Raw genomic sequence first — 18,569 nt, forward strand, 5'->3', positions numbered from 1 at the left:
AAGCTGTCACAACGGTGAATCGGTTTAAGGTAATTAGAGAAAGGATTAGGGAGGTGTTCGAGGTCGATTCTTTACACAGAGTGTGGTGGGTGTGTGGAATGCACTGCCAGCGGTGGTAATAGAGTCAGATTCATTAGGGACATTTAAGCGACTCTTGGAGAGGCACATAGAAGATAGAAGAATAAAGTATGTCACTTAGTTTGAATTTAGGGTGGAAAAAAGGTCAGCACTACATCAGGGGCTGAAGAGCCTGTCCTGTGCTGCACTGTTCTCGGTTCTATGTTAACAGCACAGGTTCAATCCCTACGCTGGCTGAGATCACCTTCTCAATCCCGCCCCTCCACTGGTTAAACTCACGACCAACTGTGTCTCTGAGAGAGCAGCCCTATGGTCCACTGGGACTAAAGCAACTTTACTGAAGGAATATAATCCAAGTCAGGATGGTGAGTGGTTTGGAAGGGAATATGCAGGTCATGGTGTTCTCATGCATCTACTGCCTTTGTCTTTAGGAAGGTAGTGGTCATAGATGTTGAAGATGATGTCTATGGAGCATTGGTGAGTCTCTGCAGTGTGTATTGTCAATGATACTCAGTGCTGCTACTGAACGCTGGTGGTGAATGGACTGAATGTTGTAGATGTGGTGTCAATCAAACTGATTACTTCATCGTAAAAGAGTAAATGTTGGAGAACATTTGTAACTTTGAAGAGAGAAAGAGAATGAATGTTTCTAGTCTGACATGACTCCTGATCAGCACTGTTCTGAAGAAGAGTTAGATGTGGACTCCAAAGGTTAACTCTATATTTCTCTCCACAGGTGTTGCCAGGTTTGCTGAATTTCTCCAGCACGTCCTGATTTCATTTCGGATTTTGAGTGTCTGCAACATTGTGCTTTTATATGGCTGCTTGGTCATGCTGGGATCCCATTTCATGAGGAATCTTGAAACTATTTCCATCCAGGCAAGTGGGGAGTATTCCATCACACCCCTGACGTGTGCCTTGGAGATGGTGGAGAGGCTTTTGGAGCCATGAGGTACATCCCTCACTGCACTGACCTTGCCCCCTGACCTGCTCTTATAGCCACATTGTAAATCCATTTCATTTTCATCTCAATGTAACTCCCAGGTTGTTGATCTTAGGGGATTCAGTAACAGCAAAGGCATTGAATGGCATTATTTAGATGATTGAAGGTAGTAATTGTTTTGCAGTTGTGTGGCCGAATATTCATTGTTATTTGTCAGCCCAGGCCTGGAAGTTGCCAGGATCTTGTTGCAGAGCCACATGGAGTGCTTCAGTATCTGAGGAGGGAAGAATGCTGCTGAACATTGTGTGAGTATTAGCGAACCCTCGGACTCATGACATTCTGCCTGAGGGAAGGTCAGTTATACAGTCACTAAAGATAGTTCGGGCTAGGACACAATCTTGAGGACCTCCTGCTGTGAGGGCCTGGAGCTTAGATGGCTGACCTCCACCAACCTCACCAATTGCAGTGGGTATGGAGTCACATGTAGCGCAGATAAGAAAAGGACAGCCCTAATCCCTGAAGGGCATTAGAGAACCAGATGGGTTTTAACAACAATTGACAAGGGTTTCATAGTCAGATTAGAGTCATAATTCCATGTGTTTCAATTGAAGTCCTGCCATCTGTTTACAGGGTGCCTGTAAACAGAAGAGTGGCTTGAAGTGTGTATACTTTAATGCCAGAAGTATACGAAATAAGGTAGGTGAACTTGCAGCGTGGGTTGGTACCTGGGACTTCGATGTTGTGGCTATTACGGAGACATGGCTAGATCAGGGACAGGATTGGCTGTTGCAGGTTCCAGGGTTTAAATGTTTTAGTAGGGTCAGAGGTGGGGGTAAAAGAGGGGGGTGTGTGGCTTTGCTTGTCAAAGATAGTATTACAGCGGTGGAAAGGAAGATGGACGAAGATTTGCCATCTGAGGTAGTTTGGGTTGAGGTTAGGAATAGGAGAGGTGAGGCCACCCTGTTAGGAGTCTTTTACAGGCCTCCTAATAGTCCTCGAATCGTTGAAGAAAGGATTGCGAAGATGATTCAGGAGAAGAGTGACAGTAATAGAGTGGTTGTTATGGGGGACTTTAACTTTCCTGATATTGATTGGGAAAGCTGTAGCTCAAGTTCGTTAGATGGGTCAGTGTTTGTCCAATGTGTGCAGGAGAGTTTCCTGACACAATATGTAGAAAGGCCAACAAGAGGTGAGGCCATACTGGATTTGGTTCTGGGTAACGAACCAGGCCAGGTATGAGAACTAGAGTTAGGTGAGCACTTTGGGGACAGTGACCACAATTCGGTGATTTTTACTCTCGTGATGGAGAGGGATAAGTGTGTACTACAGGGCAAGAGTTATAGCTGGGGGCAGGGAAACTATGATGCGGTGAGGCATGACTTAGGATGTGTGGATTGGAAAAGTAGATTCCAAGGCAAGAGCGTAATTGATATGTGGAACTTGTTCAAGGAGCAACTATTGAGTGTCCTTGATAAGTACGTACCTATCAGGCAGGGAGGAAAGGGTCGTGTGAGGGAGCCGTGGTTTAATAAGGAATTGGAATCCCTTGTTAAATGGAAGAGGGCGGCCTTTGTAAAGATGAGGTGTGAAGGTTCAGTAGGGGCGATAGAGAGTTATAAGGTAGCCTGGAAGGACCTGAAGAGCAGCAAGGAGTGGACATGAAAGGTCCTTAGTTGGTAGGATTAGGGAAAACCCTAAGGCTTTCTATAGGTATGTTAGGAATAAAAGAATGACTAGGGAAGGAATAGGTCCAATCCAGGATAGTAATGGGAAGTTGCGTGTGGAGGCTGAAGAGATTGGGGAGGCACGGAATGAATACTTTTCATCAGTATTCACTCAGGAACAGGACATTGTTGTCGATATGAATACTGAGGCACGAATAAGTAGAATGGATGGCTTTCAGATATGCAGAGAAGAGGTGTTGGAAATTCTGGCAAGGGTGAAAATAGATAAGTCCCCTGGGCCTGATGGCATTTATCCTAGGATTCTCTGGGAAGCAAGTGAGGAGATTGCAGAGCCATTGGCCTTGATTTTTGTGTCCTCTTTGTCTACAGGAGTAGTGCCGGAGGACTGGAGACTAGCAAACGTGGTTCCCTTGTTCAAGAAGGGGAGTAGGGATAATCCTAGTAACTATAGGCCAGTGAGTCTCACTTCTGTTGTGGGCAAAGTCTTAGAGAGAATTGTAAGGGATAGGATTTATGCACATCTGGATAAGAATAATGTGATCAAGGATAGTCAGCATGGTTTTGTGAAGGGCAGGTCGTGCCTCACAAACCTTATTGAATTCTTTGAGAAGGTGACTAAGGAGGTAGATGAGGGGAAAGCGGTAGATGTGGTATATATGGATTTTAGTAAGGCGTTTGATAAGGTCCCCCATGGTAGGCTACTGCAGAAAATACAGAGATATGGCATTGAGGGTGAGTTGGAGGTTTGGATTAGGAATTGGCTGGCTGGAAGAAGACAGAGGGTAGTAGTTGATGGCAAAGGTTCATCTTGGAGTGCCGTCACTAGCGGTGTTCCGCAAGGATCTGTTTTGGGACCATTGCTGTTTGTCATTTTTATACATGATCTGGAGGAAGGGTTAGAAGGTTGGGTGCGCAAGTTTGCGGATGATACGAAAGTCGGAGGAGTTGTAGACAGTGAGGAAGGATGTGGCAGGTTACAGCGGGATATAGAGAAGCTGCAGAGCTGGGCAGAAAGGTGGCAAATGGAGTTCAATATAGCTAAGTGTGAGGTGATTCACTTTGGTAAGAGTAACAAAAAGATGGGGTACTGGGCTAATGGTCGGATACTTGGTAGTGTGGAAGAGCAGAGGGATCTTGGTGTCCATGTACACAGATCTCTGAAAGTTGCCACCCAGGTAAATAGTGCAGTGAAGAAGGCATATGGCGTACTGGCTTTTATTGGTAGAGGAATTGAGTTCCGGAGTCCTGAGGTCATGCTGCAGTTGTATAAGACTCTGGTGCGGCCGCATCTGGAATATTGTGTGCAGTTTTGGTCGCCATACTATAGGAAGGATGTGGAGGCACTGGAACGGGTGCAGAGGAAGTTTACCAGGATGTTGCCTGGTATGGTAGGAAGATCCTATGAGGAAAGGCTGAGGCACTTGGGGTTGTTTTCATTGGAGGAAAGAAGGTTTAGGGGTGACTTGATAGAGGTGTACAAGATGATTAGGGGTTTAGATAGGGTTGACCATGAGAACCTTTTTCCACGTATGGAGTCAGCTATTACAAGGGGGCATAGATTTAAATTAAGGGGGTGGGTAGATATAGGACTGATGTTAGGGGTAGGTTCTTCACTCAGCGAGTCGTAAGTTCATGGAATGCCCTGCCAGTAGCAGTAGTGGACTCTCCCTCTTTATGGGTATTTAAGCGGGCATTGGATAGGTATATGGAGGATAGTGGGTTAGTGTAGGTTAGGTGGGCTTTGATCGGCGCAACATCGAGGGCCGAAGGGCCTGTACTGCGCTGTATTCTTCTATGTTCTATGTTCTATCTGTCATTGATAGGATTTAACCCGGGTCCATGATAATAGTTGGGAAGTATCTGAATATGAGTTAATGCGATGGCTGGCTTCCTTGCTCATTTAGAATCCAACTTGACATTTCTATCCAAATTACAAAATAAAGGTTTAAGTTTTATTATTCATCATTGAGTGTCATATTAATTTATCATTACTTGGTTCCTAGAAAACAGAAATACAGACAGACTTAGTGAGGGCTGCCAACTACATTAATCGGAATAAGTATGAGATCACCCAATCTGATTGATTACTTACAGCGTGGAAACAGGCCCAACCTGCCGAAGCGCATCCACCCACACCCATTCCCCTGCACCGAACACTACGGGCAATTTAACATAGCCAATTTACCTAACCTGCACATTTTTGGACTGTGGGAGGAAACCGGAGCACCCGGAGGAGACCCACACAGACACAGGGAGAATGTACAGACTCCACCCAGAGAGTCGCCTGAGGCGGGAATTGAACCCAGGTCTCTGGTGTTGTGAGGCAGCAGTGCTAACCACTGAGATACCGTGTTGCACACATTCACTCAGTTCGAAGTTTGAAGGAACTGTCGATGAGCAGAGTGAATGGTTTTCCCATGCAAAGGAAGGTGTTATGTAGAAAGGCAGGAACATTATTTACGTGTGAGTGTGTGTGTGTGTATGTGTGTGTCCAACTCATCCAGGCTGACCAAATATCACAAACTAATCTAGTCGCATTGGCCAGCACTAGTCCCATATCCCTCTTAGCCCTTCCTATTCATAGAGTCACAGAGATGTACACCTGTCCATGCCGACCAGATATCCCAACCCAATCTAGTTCCACCTGCCAGCACCCGGCCCATATCCCTCCAAACTCTTCCTATTCATATACCCATCCAAATGCCTCTTAAATGTTGCAATTGTACCAGCCTCCACCACATCCTCTGGCAGCTCATTCCATACCAGTAGCACTCTCTGTGTGAAAAAGTTACCTCTTAGGTCTCTTTTATATCTTTCCCCTCTCACCCTAAACCTATGCTCTCTAGTTCTGGACTCTCCGACCCCAGGGAAAAGACTTTGTCTATTTAGCCTATCCATGTCCCTCATAATTTTGTAAACCTCTATAAGGTCCACCCCTCAGCCTCCGACGCTCCAGGGAAAACTGCCCCAGCCTGTTCAGTCTCTCCCTGTAGCTCAAATCCTCCAACCCTGGCAACATCCTTGTAAATCCTTTCTGAACCCTTTCAGGTTTCACAACATATTTGCGATAGGAAGGAGACCAGAATTGCACACAATATTCCAACAGTGGCCTAACCAATGTCCTGTACAGCCGCAACATGACCTCCCAACTCCTGTACTCAATACTCTGACCAATAAAGGAAAGCATACCAAATGTCTTCTTCACTTTCCTATCTACCTGCGGCACCACTTTCAAGGAGCTATGAACCTGCACTCCAAGGTCTCTGTTCAGCAACACTCCCTAGGACCTTACCATTAAGTGTATAAGTCCTGCTAAGATTTGCATTCTCAAAATGCAGCACCTCGCAGTTATCCGAATTAAACTCCATCTGCCATTTCTTAGCCATTGTCCCATCTGGTCCAGATCCTGTTGTAATCTGAGGTAACCCTCTTAGCTATCCACTATACCTCCAATTTTGGTGTCATCTGCTAACTTACTAACTTACTAACTACTTATGCTCGCATCCAAATCATTTATGTAAATGACAAATAGTAGAGGGCCCAGCACCGATCGTTATGGCACTCCACTGGTCACAAGTCTCCAGTCTGAAAAACAATCCTCCATTACCAACCGCCGTCTTCCACCTTTGAGCCAGTTCTGTATCCAAATGGCTAGTTCTCCCTGTATTCCATGAGATCTAACCTTGCTAATCAGTCTCCCATGGGGAACCTTGGCGAACGCCTTACTGAAGTCTATGTAGATCACGTCTAGAACATAGAACATAGAACATAGAAAGATACAGCACAGTACAGGCCCTTCGGCCCTCGATGTTGCGCTGACCGAAGCCTACCTAACCTACACTAGCCCAATAGCCTCCATATGCTTGTCCAATGCCCGCTTAAATGACCATAAAGAGGGAGAGTCCACCACTGCTACTGGCAGGGCATTCCATGAACTCACAACCCACTGAATGAGAAATCTACCCCTAACATCTGTCCTATACCTACCACCCCTTAATTTAAAGCTGTGTCCCCTAGTAACAGCTGACTCCATACGCGGAAAAAGGTTCTCACTGTCAACCCTGTCTAAACCCCTAATCATCTTGTACACCTCTATCAAATCTCCCCTAAACCTTCTTTTCTCCAATGAGAAAAGTCCCAAGTGCCTCAGCCTTTCCTCATACGATCTTCCTACCATGCCAGACAATATCCTGGTAAACCTCCTCTGCACTCGTTCCAATGCCTCCACATCCTTCCTATAGTATGGCGACCAAAACTGTATACAATACTCCAGATGAGGCCGCACCAGAGTCTTATACAACTGCAACATGACCTCAGGACTCCGGAACTCAATTCCTCTACCAATAAAGCCCAGTACACCATATGCCTTCTTCACAGCACTATTGACCTGGGTGGCAACTTTCAAAGATCTGTGTACATGGACACTAAGATCCCTCTGCTCATCCACACTACCAAGTAGTCTACCATTAGCCCAGTAATCCATCTTCTTGTTACTCCTACCAAAGTGAATGACTTCACACTTAGCTATATTGAATTCCATGTGCCACCTTACTGCCCAGCTCTGCAACTTATCTATATCGCGCTGTAACCTGCCACATCCTTCTTCGCTGTCCACAACTCCACCGACTTTTGTGTCATCCGCAAACTTGCTCACCCAGCCTTCAAGCCCCTCCTCCAGCTCATTTATAAAAATAACAAACAGCAATGATCCCAAAACAGATCCTTGTGGAACACCGCTAGTAACTGCGCACCAAGATGAACCTATACCATCAACTACTACCCTCTGCCTCCTTCCAGCCAGCCAATTCCTAATCCAAACCTCTAATGCACCCTCAATGCCATACCTCCGTAGTTCTTGCATTAGCCTGCCATGGGGTACCTTATCGAACGCCTTGCTAAAATCCATGTACACCACATCTACTGCTTTACCCTCGTCCACTTCCTTGGCCACCTTCTCAAAGAATTCAATAAGGTTTGTGAGGCACGACCTGCCCTTCACAAAACAATGCTGACTATCCTTGATCACATTATTCCTATCCAGATGTTCATAAATCCTATCCCTTACAACTCTCTCTAAGACTTTGCCCACAACAGAAGTGAGACTGACTGGCCTATACTTACTCAGGCTATCCCTGCTCCCCTTCTTGAACAAGGGGACCACATTCGCTATCCTCCAGTGTTCTTGCACTATTCCCGTAGACAACGACGACATAAAAATCAAGGCCAATGGCTCCGCTATCTCCTCCCTAGCTTCCCAGAGAATCCTAGGATAAATGCCATCAGGCCCAGGGGACTTATCTATTTTCATCCTTTCCAGTATTCCCCAGACCTCTTCCCTACGTACCTCAAGGCCATCCATTCTAATCACTTGTGACTCAATATTCACATCAGCAACAGTGTCCTGTTCCTGAGTGAATACTGACGAAAGGTATTGATTTAGTGTCTCACCAATCTCCTCTGCCTCCAAGCACAACTTCCCACTACTATCCTTGACTGGACCGATACCTACCCTAGTCATCCTTTTATTCCTGACATACCTATAGAAAGCCTTTGGGTTTTCCCTAATCCTACCAACTAAGGACTTTTCATGTCCCCTTCTCACTGCTCTTAGCTCTCTCTTTAGATCCTTCGTGGCTACCTTATAACTCTCAATCACCCCAACTGAACCTTCACGCCTTATCTTTACATAGGCCGCCCTCTTCCCTTTCACAAGGGATTCCAATTCCTTATTAAACCACGGCTCCCTCACAAGACCCTTTACTCCCTGCCTGACTGGTACATACTTATCAAGGACACCCATTAGCTGTTCCTTGAACAATTTCCACATATCATTTGTGTTCTTCCCTTGAAGCCTATTTTTGCAATCCACGCATCCTTAGTCATGCCTCACCGCATCATAATTTCCCTGCCCCCAGCTATAACTGTTGCCCTGCAGTGCACACTTATCCCTCTCCATCACTAGAGTAAAAGTCACCGAGTTGTGGTCACTGCCCCCGAAGTGCTCACCTACCTCCAAGTCTAACACCTGGCCTGGTTCATTACCTAGAACCAAATCCAATATAGCCTCACCTCTTGTTGGTCTACTGCTCTGCTCTCATCAATCTTCTTTGTTACTTCTTCAAAAGTCTCAATCAAGTTTGTGAGACATGATTTCCCATGCACAAAGCCATGTTGACTATCCCTAATCAGGCCTTGCCTTTCCAAATACATGTACATCCTGTCCCTCAGGATTCCCTCCAACAACTTGCCCACCACTGAGGTCAGGCTCACCGGTCTATAGTTCCCTGGCTTGTCTTTACCACCCTTCTTAAACAGTGGCACCACATTTGCCAACCTCAAGTCTTCCGGCACCTCACCTGTGACTATCGATGATACAAATATCTCAGCAAGAGGCCCAGCAATCACTTCACTAGCTTCCCACAGAGTTCTCGGGTACACCTGATCAGGTCTTGGGGATTTATCCACCTTTAACCGTTTCAAGACATCCAGCACTTCCTCCTCTGTAATCTGAACATTCATACACCCATCCAGATGGCTTTTAAATGTTGTAATGGTATCAGCCTTCACCACTTCCTCTGGCAGCTCATTCCATACCCACACCAACCTTTGCTTGAAAATGTTGCCCCTTAAGTCCCTTTTAAATCTTTCCCCTCTCATCCTAAATCTATGCCCCCTAGCTCAATATTCCCCCAACCCAGGGAAATGATCTTGTCTATTTACCCGATCCATGCCCTTCATGTCTTTATAAATTTCTGTAACGTCACCCCTCAGCCTCCAACACTCCAAGGAAAACAGCCCAGCCTATTCAGCCTCTCCCTACAGCTCAAAACCTCCAACTTTGGCAACATTCCTGTAAATCTTTTCTGTACCCTTTCAAGTTTCACAATATCCTTTCTGTAGGATGGAGACCACAATGTGTGTAAAATACCTGACATTCTTCTGCATTATGTTATTTTATTAACAACACTATCTTTCACTTTGCCTGAAACGATTTTGGAATGTGTTTATTTGAAGAATTGGAATTCAAAACCAAGGCAGAGGGTGATGGTGGAGGGTTGTTTTGCAGAGGCCTGTGACCAGTGGAGTGCCACAGCTAGGTCCACTACTTTTCATCATTTATATAACTGATTTGGATGTGAGGTATAGTTAGTACATTTGCACGTGACACCAAAATCGGAGGTGTAGTGGACCATGAAGAGGGTTACCTCAGAGTAAAACGGGATCTTGATCAGATGGGCCAATGGGCTGAGAAGTAGCAGATGGCCTTTCATTGAGATAAATGCACGATGCTGCATTTTGGGAAAGCAAATCTTAGCAGGACTTAGACACTCAATTGTAAGGTCCAGTAAGTGTTGCTGAACAAAGAGACCTTGGAGTGCAGGTTCATAGCTCCTTGAAGGCAGAATTGTAGGTAGATAGGATAGTGAAGAAGGTCTTTGGTATGCTTTCCTCTATTGGTCAGAGTATTGAGAACAGGATTGGGGAGGTCATATTGCGCTGTACAGGACATTGGTTAGGCCACTTTTGGAATATTGCATGCAATTCTAGTCTCCTTCCTATCAGAAGGATGTTGTGAAACTTGAAAGTGTTCAGAAAAAAATAATAAGAATGTTGCCAGGGTTGGAGGATTTGAGCTAAAGGGAGAGGTTGAACAGGCTGGCGCTGTTTTCCCTGGAGCGTCGGAGGCTGAGGGGTGACCTTATAGAGATTTATAAAATCACGAGGGGTATGGATAGGATAAATAGACAAAGTCTCTTCCCTGGGGTCGGGGAGTCCAGAACTAAGAGGGCATAGGATTAGGATGAGAGGGGAAAGATATAAAAGATACCTAAGGAGCAACGTTTTCACACAGAGGGTGGTACCTGTATGGAATGAGCTGCCAGACGAAGTGGTGGAGGCTAGTATGATTGTAACATTTAAAAGGCATCTGGATGAGTATATGATTATGAAGGGTTTGGAGGGATATGGGCCGGATGTTGGGCAGGTGAGGCTAGATTGGGTTGAGATATCTGGTTGGCATGGACGGGTTGGACCAAAGGGTTTGTTTCCATGCTGCACATCTCAATGACTCTATTACTCTTGAACACATTTTGCCCCCATCTAGGATGAGAATAGCATTGGGAAGGAAAACCCCAAAATAAACATCGCTCTCAGCTTCTCTTCAGGGGATTTATATATGATGAGAGCAGATACCCTCAGTTTGGGGAGCTTAAAAGTAGACAGACCGCAAGGTCTAGAGGAGTTATATCCAAGGAGACAAATTTACAGGGACTCTAACCCAAATCTTTAGTTCCTCTCCGGTCACAGGGAAGGTGCCAGGAGATTTGAGGGCATTTGATGTGTTTCCACCTTTCAAGAACAGTGGTAGGGATTGACCAGGATTAACAGAGTAGTGAGTGTTCATCAGTGTCAGGGCAACTATGAGAGAAAATTCTGAAACAAAGGAGGTGAGGCAAGGTTTGATCATGAAATAAAAACTGAACGAACTGCAGATGCTGTAAATTAGCAATTAAAACAGAAAGTGCTGGAAAAGCTCAGCAGGTCTGCAGCATCTGTGGAGAGAAATCAGAGTTAATGTTTGGGGGTGAGTGGCCTTTCCTCAGACCTGATGGTAGTTGGAAACATGTCAGCTTTTTGTGCAGATCCAAAATGGCAGCAGAGTCAGATGCTCCAGCCAGAACTCCTCTGCTCCACCTGATCTTTTTTCCATTTCTTTCTTCTTTTTTTTCTCCTTTTTCCCTTTTTTCTGATTTTTTTTCAACTTACCTGGAGCATGTCTGGTGGTGGCATCTCGCTGGAGATGGTGGCTAATGATCCTCTGGATATAGTTGCTGGTGGGATGGTAGGTAAGGACAATGGGAACCCTATCTCTTTTGGAGAGGGAAGAGAAGAGGTGAGGACTGAAGTACAGGAGATAGGTTGGACCCGCTGAGGGCCCTGTCAACAATGGAGCTGGGGAATTCTTTGTTAAGGAGGAACGTGGCAAAGTTGGCATCATTAGAACAGATGTGATGGAGATAGAGGAAGTTGGAGAATGGAATAGAGTCTTTGCAGGATACAGGATGTGGATGTATAGACTTGGTGTTTATGGTGGACATTGGTGGCCAGTCTATCCCATGAAATAGAAACAGAGATGTCAAGGAAGGGAAACGAGAAGTCAGAGACTCCGGATATTTGAGTGTTTGTGTGTGTGTGTGTGTGTGTGTGTGTGTCTGTGTGCGTGTGTGTCTGTCTGTGTGAGACTACGTGTGTGTAAGGGTGTGTGTGTGTGAATACGTGTGTGTGCATGTGTGTCTGTGTGGGTATGTCTGTGTGTGTGAGTGTGTCTATGTGTGTGTCTGTATGTGTGAATGTCTGTGTGTCTGTCTGTGTGAGTGTGTGTGTGTGTGTCTACGTATGTGTGTCTGTGTGCGTGAGTCGCTGTGGTTGTGATAATATGTGTGTCTGTGTGGGTGTGTCTATGTGTGTCTGCGTGTGTGTGTGTCTATGCGTCTATGTGTGTGAATGTCTGTGAATGTGTGTCTGTCTGTCTATGTGTGTATGTGTCTCTGTGTATGTCTGTCTGTGTAAGTGTGTGTGTGTGTGTTTGTGTGTGTCTGTGTGTCTATGTGTGTGAATGTCTGTGAGTGTGTGTCTGTCTGTTTATGTCTGTGTGTATGTGTCTGTGTGTGTGTCTGTCTGTGTAAGTGTGTGTGTGTGTGTGTGTGTGTGTGTTTGTGTGTGTTTGTTGTGGGGGAGGGGTAGGGCAGGAGACACTTGGGAATGATGATTTGATAGATTCACAAATACTGATCAAGTCATTGACAGTGAGTAAGAAAGTCTCAGGTTATTGGTAGAAATGGAGAGATTGGTCCGATGGGCAGATCAATGACGGATGAAATGTAACTCTGATAAACGAGAGGTGATGGCTCTAGCAGAAGTTACACGACAAGACAGGACTCAATGAAGGGGAGGATACGAGGAAGCTAATAGGAGCAGAAAGATCTTGAGGTGATTGTTAACAGATCCCTGAAGGCAGCAGGACAGGCATCGAGCCCCAGTGCAGAGGGCAGTGAGGGGAATCGAGTCCCAGTGCGGAGGTCAGTGAGGGGAATCGAGCCCCAGTGCAGAGGGCAGTGAGGGGAATCGAGTCCCAGTGCGGAGGCCAGTGAGGGGAATTGGGTCCCAGTGCGGAAGCCAGTGAGGGGAATCGAGTCCCAGTGCAGAGGCCAGTGAGGGGAATTGAGTCCCAGTGTAGAGGCCAGTGAGGGGAATCGAGTCCCAGTGCGGAGATCAGTGTGGGGAATCGAGTCCCAGTGCAGAGGTCAGTGTGGGATATCGAGTCCAAGTGCGGAGGTCAGTGTGGGGAATCGAGTCCAAGTGCGGAGGTCAGTGTGGGGAATCGAGTCCAAGTGCGGAGGTCAGTGAGGGGAATCAAGTCCAGTGCAGAAGCCAGTGAGGGGAATCGAGTCCTGGTGCAGAGGCCAGTGAGGGGAATCGAGTCCTGGTGCAGAGGCCAGTGAGGGGAATCGAGTCCCAGTGCAGAGGCCAGTGAGGGGAATCGAGTCCCAGTGCAGAGGCCAGTGAGGGGAATCAAGTCCAAGTGCGGAAGCCAGTGTGGGGAATCGAGTCCCAGTGTGAAGGCCATTGAGGGGAATCGAGTCCAGTGCGGAGGCCAGTGAGGGGAATCGAGTCCTGGTGCAGAGGTCAGTGAGGGGAATCGAGTCCTGGTGCAGAGGCCAGTGAGGGGAATCGAGTCCCAGTGCAGAGGCCAGTGAGGGGAATCGAGTCCCAGTGCAGAGGCCAGTGAGGGGAATCGAGTCCAAGTGCGGAGGCCAGTGTGGGGAATCGAGTCCCAGTGTGAAGGCCATTGAGGGGAATCGAGTCCAGTGCGGAGGCCAGTGTGGGGAATCGAGTCCCAGTGTGAAGACCATTGAGGGGAATCGAGTCCCAGTGCGGAGGTCAGTGAGGGTAATTGAGTCCCAGTGCGGAGGCCAGTGTGGGGAATCGAGTCCCAGTGCGGAGGCCAGTGAGGGGAAACGAGTCCCAGTGCAGAGGCCAGTGAGGGGAATCGAGTCCCAGTGCAGAGGCCAGTGAGGGGAATTGAGTCCCAGTGCGGAGGCCAGTGAGGGGAATCAAGACCAAGTGCAGAGGCCAGTGAGGGGAATTGAGTCCCAGTGCAGAGGTCAGTGTGGGGAATTGAGTCCCAGTGCAGATGCCAGTGAGGGGAATCGAGTCCCAGTGCAGAGGCCAGTGAGGGGAATCAAGACCCAGTGCGGAGGCCAGTGAGGGGAATCAAGACCCAGTGCAGAGGCCAGTGAGTTAAGTGGGCAGTTAAGAAGGCAGATAGGAAACATGCCTTTACACATTGAGGCAGAGATTATCAGAGCAGGGAGGGTCCTGTTGGAGCTCTACAGCCATTTGGATAGGCCACAGTTGGAGTATTGTGTACAGTTCTGGTCACTGCACCATGGGATGGATGTGATTGCACTGGAGGGAGGGTAAAGGACATTCACCAGAACATGGGTTGGGCTGCAGCAGTTTCGCTGTGAAGGGGGAGGCTGGATAAGCTCAGGCTGCTTTCTTTAGAGCAGAGATCGGGGTATATAAGACCAAGGGGGATATGGACTGGGTGAATGTTAAAGCAGTTTTCCCCCTTAATCAGAGGGCAATTAACAAAGTGGTGTAATTTTAAGCTGAAAAGCGAAGGGTTTAGAAGGGACATGCCACCCAGAGGATGGTAGGGGCCTGTGCTGCATTGTCCAGGAGGGGAATTGTGGGAGAAATCCTCAAAACCTTCACAAAGTACTTGGACAAGCACTGAAAGGTCATAACATTCAAGACCATGGACTAAGTGCTGGGGACTGAAACTTGTGTTGCTTTTAGTGTAATTTTGGAGGTACAAACTCGATGCACCAAAGGGGACATTTACCCTGTATGATGCCATCATGCTATTAATTTGAAAGTAAGGTTCTGATTTTTGTTTTGTCATTGTTTTGAGAAAATGTGACCAAGTGGAAGTTCATTAAAATAAACCTGTTGTCGTTAATTGTTCAAAATGATATAAAAAGATATAATCACGGTTTCCCAGTGAAGATACCACACAATATAAAACAAAGTCTCTGGAACTGTGTCAGCTCCAACTCTGAGAGAATTCTCGAATTCCGACAGATTGCCAGCAGCAGGAAGGGAAAGAAACAACGAAATGGATCTTCTCAGAGAAAGAGTGGATCAGGTGTTTGACACCATCCTCGCTGTGGTTGGTGTTCCTGGTAAGTCTTGTATCAACTTAACTCATACAAAACTCTGCACTGAATCATCCTTATTTCGACAACAACTGATAATAATATATTTCCACTTAGTAAGGCAAATCCCACTGTCAGACAATAGTGTCCTCACTGACTGAGTTTAAAGTGAATAGTTTGTCAGTTCGGGGGCTCCTCAGTAATGTGCAGCATTGTGTGTTTCCCTATACTGTGCAGAATGGGTTTACACTGAGGCCACATTGATGGAGTTTGGCTGAGCACCGGTCCTGGCTGGTCTAGAAAGCGTTTTGGAAGACCACCCTCTCTCTGTGGTAGTTCACAGCCTGCTATCGGTCAGATGGGTTTGTAACAACCCACCTCTCAGTGACACCTGGTGTTTCCCATTCCTTGATGGAAAGGGATTGTGTTGGTGGATCTTGTTCAGGCAGCTCGCTCCAAATGGGAGCCCAGATACAACAGGGGAATGGGTGGGTTGTGCAGGTCATTAGGAATGAGGAGACGATGGGGACTGCAGATAGAACATGGTGCTGGAAAAGGCACAGCAGGTCAGGCAGCATCTCAGGAGGAAGAGAGTAGAGGTTTCAAGCAGGACCCTTCTTCAGGACAGTTACAGTGACCAATGTTGCATGGATTCAGGTTTTATTTGCTGAAGGCTGTGCTGTACCATCGTGGACAGGTGGGGGGAAGGGGGAGTTAGGACAAATATTGAAGTTTTTCTGATTGCACCAGGTTGAACACTCACCACAATGTGATTGGATTCACTGCTGAACACCTTCATGGTTCAGATCATCAGGACGTTCAATTCTGTGCTTGAGGGAGGGACTCAAAGCCCTCTCATTTGTTCATCCTATCATTGTGAAGGCCATCCATTCTGGGACACTGTGGGGTGGTTCAATGCCCTGTCCTGTAGATCATACAGTGGGGATATAGAATTCTGGAGGCAAACTGAACAGTGGAGACTCCAAAACCAAATACAATAATTTTGCGATCAATGTCCATGTTCGGTGTCTCCTATTCTTTGTTTTCCTGATCCCAGGTGTCTTTGTGTGAACGCTGTGGGCTTATAGGAAATGTCAGTCGGTCAGAGTAATCTGGAAAGCAGGTGAAATCGCCTGCTGCTGACCCAAAAAAAACCCTTGAATATATGACTGTGTTTCTGTGAGTAATCTGCTGCTCATGTTTAAAATGCAAATGTTCCTTTTAGAGAGAGTTTGCTGCTGTGGTTCAGATTCTTTAAACTTTATATAACATGGAACAACAATTATCTTTGTATCATTACTTACAGTCTGGGCTCAGGCACAGAGAATGTTTGATCAATAACCTCAAGTCTCTTTTTCCATTCTCTTACAGTTAGTCTTGTGGTAATTGTAATCCTAGCTCAGAGAAACTGTGGCCTTTTTACATGCAGCACTCGCTATCTGGTGGCCATGACAATTTCGGATCTACTGTTCATTGTATTTGGAACGTCCTTCACCGATTTCAACATTATTATTATCCACTATGTTTCCTGCAAATCACTCCTATCTGTAGTGTTCTCTATGTCCTCAACCGCTTGACCATTGATTGTTTTGCGTGGTTCACCATTGCTTTTTCCTTTGATCGATTGGTTGCCATTTGTTTACATGAGATGAAAACTAAGTATTGCACAGGGAAAACTGCAACCAGGGTTCTAGCAAAAATCTGCATCTTCTTTTGTTTAAAGAATATTCCCAACTACTTTGTGTATTACCCTGGAAAGATGATCAACAATGTTCCATGGTACTGTTATATCAGGTCTAGTTATTATTATGACCCTCGGTGGATAGGTTTTAAATATTTTGAGACTTTTTTAACACCAATGTTCCCATTCACTTTTATTCTCTTTATCAACATTCTGACTGTCAGACATATCTTCGAGGCCATTAGGGTGCGGAAGGAACTGAGAGGTCAGAGAAAAACAGAGAATGATCCAGAGGTAGAGAGCAGGAAGAATTCTGTGATTTTACTCTTTGCCATATCTGCCAGCTTCATACTTCTCTGGTTGTTGCATATTTTATATTTCTTTAATGCTGGCTATTCCTTGGATTCTGTTTCTCTTGGTCTCTTTGCTCAGATTGGATATATGCTGAGGAACTTAAGTTGCTGCACAAATGCCCTTATTTATGTGGTGACACAGAAACATTTCAGAGACCAGTTAAAGTATGCCGTGACATATCCAGTTAGAACAATAATTCAATTGGTGAATCAATCCAAGTAACTCAGAGCCAACGTTGGATGCAGCAGATAACGGAACGAGGAGTCCACGTGAGGAATGGACCGAAAGGAGAAGGAGGAGCAGCAACATGATAACACTCCTTTCCTCATGGGCAAGGACTGACTCCATCTGAGGGGCAAAATGAAAGAGACTGGAGGGGGAAAGCCAGTGGAAAGGGCTGTTAGTAATCAGCAACAATTAGTAGGAAGTGGGACAACAAAAGCAAAACCAAAAGATGAATTAGCAATGCACAAAAGCGACCTTCATGTCAAGTAATCTGTTCACAGTGAGTGAAGTGGGGAGAAAAATAAATGATATGGAGGAAGGTGAGTGTTAGATGAGATGAGATTAGATTGCTCAGAGTATGGAAGACGGCCATTTGGCCCAACAAATCCACACTGACCCCCTGAAGAGTAACCCACCCAGACCCATTCCCCTATATTTACCACTGACTAATGCACCTTACACTATTGGCAATTTCGCATTACCAATTCACCTGACCCGCACATCTTTGGATTGTGGGAGGAACCTGAAGCACCCTGATGGAGCCCACGCAGACACAGGGAGAATGTGCAAACCCCAGACAGACAGTTACCTGAGGCTGGAATGTAATCGTTCACTGCAGGCCAGAGAGGGAAATGCAACGACAGGCCCCTGTCCTCACTGAATTCTCTGAGCCACACATCTGAGCGAACTAACAAAATACATGAGAAGTTTAAAAGAGGAAATAACATTGTGTCAGGACTCTGTGTCTTTTGATTGCACCTTTATTTTAAACAATAACATACTTTGTTTCCATTCAATTCCTCACACTAAACATAGAACACAGAACAATACAGCACAGGACAGGTCCTTCAGCCCTCGATGGTGGTGAGTACACTACTGTTGCAGACAGGGTTTTCCATGGCCCTCCTACTCTCTGAGTGAAGAAACTAGCTTGGATATTTGCCCTCTATCTATCACTCCTCAATTTAGAGCTATGTCCCCTCATATGAGCCAATGCCACCTGAGGAAAAAGGCTCTCACTGTCAACCTTATCTAACCCTCTGATTATGTTATACGTCTCAATTTGGTCGCCTCTCAACCTTCTTGTCTCTAATGAAAACAGCCTCAAGTCCCCCAGCCTTTCCTCATAAGACCTTCCCTCCATAGCAGGCAATCCTAGGAAATCTTCTCTGAATCCTTTCCAAAGGTTTCACATCCTTCCTAAAATACGACGACCAGAACTGTACAGCATTCCAAGTACAGTTGCACCAGAGTTTTGGACAGCTGCAACATGACCTCGTGGCTCCAAAACCCAATCCCTCTACCAATAAAACCTTACACACCGTATGCTTTCTTTCCTCGACATCTTTCCTTTCCTTTCCTTGACATCTCTGGAACCA

This window comes from Chiloscyllium punctatum, chromosome 29, assembly GCF_047496795.1.
Source record: "Chiloscyllium punctatum isolate Juve2018m chromosome 29, sChiPun1.3, whole genome shotgun sequence".
NCBI lineage: Eukaryota > Metazoa > Chordata > Chondrichthyes > Orectolobiformes > Hemiscylliidae > Chiloscyllium > Chiloscyllium punctatum.